Source organism: Grammomys surdaster, unplaced genomic scaffold (genome assembly GCF_004785775.1).
Source record: "Grammomys surdaster isolate TR1022 unplaced genomic scaffold, NIH_TR_1.0 191, whole genome shotgun sequence".
NCBI classification, from domain to species: domain Eukaryota; kingdom Metazoa; phylum Chordata; class Mammalia; order Rodentia; family Muridae; genus Grammomys; species Grammomys surdaster.
Genome location: NW_021604636.1, coordinates 9848207 through 9852819, shown reverse-complemented (window position 1 = coordinate 9852819; position 4613 = coordinate 9848207). Strand labels below are relative to the sequence as shown.

General features: G+C 41.5%; 2 non-coding genes across 2 annotated transcripts; one reads left to right on the top strand and one right to left on the bottom strand.

Annotated features, from left to right (window-relative positions):
- Positions 1–1872: 1872 nt before the first annotated feature.
- Trnaa-cgc lies at positions 1873–1944 on the top strand. Its single transcript has one exon. It is a non-coding gene; the product is annotated as a tRNA-Ala (tRNA).
- Positions 1945–2206: 262 nt separating this feature from the next.
- Trnag-gcc lies at positions 2207–2277 on the bottom strand. Its single transcript has one exon. It is a non-coding gene; the product is annotated as a tRNA-Gly (tRNA).
- Positions 2278–4613: the final 2336 nt, after the last annotated feature.

Sequence of the window (4613 nt, the reverse complement as noted above, 5' to 3'; positions counted from 1 at the left end):
TCCTATGGGTCGACTTTTCCTGTCTTGATGTGATGATATGTGCCCGGTCTTATAGTTTGTTATGCTATGTTTGGTCGCTGTCCCTGAGAAGCCTGCTCTTTTCTGCAGAAAGACTAACAGGGGTGGGGGAGATAGGGGAATAGAGACATGGATGGGGGAGGGGGGAGTTGGAGAAGAGAGGCTGGGGGGAGGGAAGAGAGGGGAAGCTGTGATCTGGATGTAGTATATGAAAGAATAATAAAAGAGAAAAGAAGAAAGAAAGGTGTGTTCTAGTGTCTTGGGAAGGATCGCAGGGATATTCTTGGATATAAAGCAAACCTCCTTGATAACTGTCCATTGGTTTCCCCAATTCATTCTTTTGAAACATTCCTTATTATAGCTGAATTCGATTCAAGTGTGACTTACTTGTTCTAGTTAACAAAAATCAGAGTTATCATTTGCTTACATCATTGTTAGTAAACACAGTCATTTGCTTTTTTTTTTCTTTCTTTCTTTTTTGATTTTTCAAGACACGGTTTCTCTGTGTAGCCCCAGCTGTCCTGGAACTCACTCTGTAGACCAGGCTGGCCTCGAACTCAGAAATCTGCCTGCGTCTGCCTCCCAATTTGTGGGACTAAAGGTGTGCGCCACCACCAGGCCGGCCGATTTGCTTATTCTTAATGCAGAATGTGATTATGAAGTTTGTGGTTTACCCAGTAACTTTTGACGTTTTTTTTCTGCTTTCTGCTCCTTGGGCACAAGCCAAGGGTGAGGAAACTTTAGGCCTTCACTCTGCTGTAGCTTTTTGGGCTCAGCTTAATAGGTTAAATGGAAACGACCGGATGCAGCTCTGCCTACAGCACGTACCTCCAACCACTGAACTTCACCTGGAACGGAATTAGTTTTAGATGCACCTGGAAGAGACACGCAAGTCATTTCCCTCATAGCCCATCGAATAACCTAGGTTGCATTCAACCGACTGGAACTTTAGGGTTGAGGCGCGGTTAGGTCAGAGAAGGTCGAGGACATTAAAAGAGTTAGAAGTGTATCTATCAACTAGTTATACATATATTAGCCAAGGTGTAAATAGCAAAGGAATGAAAAGCCGTCCAGAGCAGGTTCTCCACCCTATCTTAACATTTATACAAGACTAAGCCACCAAGAAGGGGGCGGCATCATTTTGCTTCAGATTGAGAATTATGCAAAGGAAGAGCAAACAGCAAAATCATTTTCTGCAGCAAAAGTTAGCTGTAACCTCCATCTTTAAAAACAAAACAAAAAAAACTACGGGAATTTGGTCCTCCAAACGGCAGATCAGAAATGTTAGAGTCACTAGGTAAACCACAGAGTTTACGTGGTTTTCCTGAGACATAGGGGGTTTCCACAGGATACCCACATAAATCCACAAAAGTTTTAAATGCAGTGACAGGCATATGCAGCAACAGGTCTCTTGAGTCACCTGAATAGTGTCGGGAGTTCCTTCCCTCTGGCCCAGGAGACCGGCAGACTTAACCTCTTGGTGGAAGTCCAAAACTGTAACCTAGCTGGAGGAAAAGCTCAGCACCTAGGCTACAAGACAGGGGTCTCAGGCGCCTGCGCAGTAAGCTCAAGAAGCTGGGCGGGGGACCGTCCCGCCCCTCTGGCGGTTCAAAGCTCCGGGCACCAACTGGAATCTGGCGTTGACCACCTCGTTGCGACTGGGCTGGCCGCTGAGTTTAGCTGCCGGCTCCCTGCACCGGATCGGATCAGATGCACCAGGAACAGAGCCTAAGAAGGAAGTACAAAAAAAGAAAATGCATCGTAAAATCTACTAAAGTCAGACAGAATTCTTGGGTTAGAGTAGCGTTCAGTGTATTGTATAAGTAGGCATATGAAGCCAGTCATTTCTGGCTGGGGGATGTAGCTCAGTGGTAGAGCGCGCGCTTCGCATGTGTGAGGTCCCGGGTTCAATCCCCGGCATCTCCAAACAGCCGTTAACATTTTACTCTGTCAATAGAAAGATTCTTCATTACTTGTTTGTACATTTTGCTCACCACTAGAACACTGAAAAACAAAAACGAAAAGGCCACGAAAAATCTGCAAAGTGTGGAAGTGGCTCTAGTGATTGCTGGAGAAATAAGTGAAACTAAAACGCCAGAAAGAAAAATTCGCAGTTTCTTTCCTCCGTTAATGCTAATATTTTAGAAAAACAACCTTGTTTTGAGAAAAAAAAAAAAAAGTAAGTAACTGCATTGGCCGGGAATCGAACCCGGGCCTCCCGCGTGGCAGGCGAGAATTCTACCACTGAACCACCAATGCAACTGCACACTTAGCTCTTTCCTTATACTATACTAGGATATATTTCCAAATGAGTCATTCGTTTGTCAATTACGTGTTCATATATTCAAAAAATTCAGAAAAAGGAGTGGAATTCTTTTGTTATTCTCCTTAAGCTTTTAATCTCACTTACAGACATTATATTTGAAGATAGTTTCACCTATCATATAATCTTAGGGCAGAAAAAGTTTCTACATTTGTCATTGCGCATGGCACAAGAATTCTTTTTTCTTTGATTTTTTTTAACAATATTTTCTTTTGTTTTTATTTTTATGTTTTTGGGCACAGAATTCTTAATTCAATGATCATTAAACATTGGCAAAATATTAACATTTTAAAATTCGTACTACTCTAACTTTTGTTAAACTTTATGAGGGTTTTGGAGTCGTTTGTTTGTTTGTTTGTTTGTGTTTGGTTGGTTTTGTTTTTGGCAAAGGATACAAAGTGTGTAGATTTACTCTATATACGGTTACATGGTGAACAGCCTATATTCAGATACTTTGATCATTCATATATATATATACACACACACACACATACATTCATGTGTGTGTGTATCACTCATTTTGATTTTATAAATTATTTTAAATAGTCAGAGGAATGGACATAAGAGATTGAGAAATCAGAATCAGGAATTAGAATCTTTAACACGACTTAAGTTATTAGGAGAAAACTGAGCTGTCATACTGACCCACAAAGAACTGGGAGGCATTACTTACGTGATCTGAATTCTATAGATGGTTTCTGCTTCATGTGTGAAATGACAGTCTCAGGATCTCTTTCAACTCATAGGATGAGTCTGAACCTTCACCTGGTTTCCATGGAAAGGGGCACTGCCAAAGTCCAAAGCAGGGTATATAAGGATAAAATAACAGAAAGAAATGAGTTCATGGAAATATTCTTAATGCAAAGATGTGTTTGTAATTCATAGAAGACTGTGGATTTGGACATTACTGGCCTCTTTACTTTTAGACAGAAATTTTCAACAATTTTGAAGGACCTATGACTAGTTGGGAAAGATTCCAGGAAAAATAGAATAAAATACAAGTTACACTTACATTGTGTACTAGCAGTTACAGAGGCTTGGTGAGTAAGTTGCAGGTGAACTTCGTCCCAGTGAAGTAAATGACTCCAACTTAACAAATGATGAAGTTGGGACTTCTAGGGGAAGACTGGAACCTGACCACTATTTCGTCTGATGTCTGAGAGCTTAGCCAACTGTCCAAGTTATCTACCTGAAATATGGCTCTGTAACTCAGGATGTTATACATTAAGAATATTTGAGTGCAGATAAAGAAACATTATAAACAACCACTGAAATAATGTGAGGGTTTATAGATTGATACAGTGTCTAAGGAAGTTTGAATATGAGGGTAAACAGCAGAATTTGAAGGTAAGTAAATTATAGAACACAAATAATAGCCCACTATTGGACTGAGCACAGGGATCCCAATGGAGGAGGTAGGGAAAGGACTGAAGGAGCCGAAGGGGTTTGCATGGCTCCAGCTGCATATGTATCGAGGATTGTCTTATCTGGCATCAATGGGAGGAGGGGCCCTTGGTCCTGTGCAGACTCAATGCCCCAGTGTAGGGGAATGCCAGGGTGGTGTGGTGGGAGTGGGTGGGTGGGTGAACACCATCATAGAAGCAGGAGGAAGGGGAGGGGATAGGGAGTTTGCAGAGGGGAAACCAGGAAAGAGGATAACATTTGAAATGTAAATAAATAAAATATCCAAGAAAAAAGAAGGTATTAGAGAACTGGAAAATCTAAACTCCAATCCCTAGTAACCTGTTAGTGAACAAGGTCAAACCATTTTACTTCGATCATAGTTTGGTTTTTGCTACGAGAGAAATGGGGCAGAAATGGGGTTTAAAACATCACTGTTGAAAGGACCTGGTTTTCCAGAGCTGTTCTGAGCCAGTGAGGAAAATCATTGCTTCCTTGCGCTGCACCTCAATTTGCTAGCCCACTTTGAGCCACTCACTGATTAGCATTTACTTATTGCCTTGTAAGCCAGAAATTTAACAGAGGAGAGAGAGAGAGAGAAAACACTTTAAGAATAACACATTTTCTTTATATGTGTGATCCAGATTGACTCTGTGTGTGTGTGTGTTGTGTGTGTGTGTGTTGTGTGTGTGTATGTGTGTATGTGTGTGTGTGTGGTCTGTGTGTGTGTGTTGTGTGTGTGTTCTGTGTGTGTATGTGTTCTGTGTGTGTGTGTGTTGTGTGCGTGTGTTGTGTGTTGTGTGTGTGTATGTGTGTGTGTGGTCTGTGTGTGTGGTCTGTGTGTGTGCTCTGTGTGTGTATGTGTTCTGTG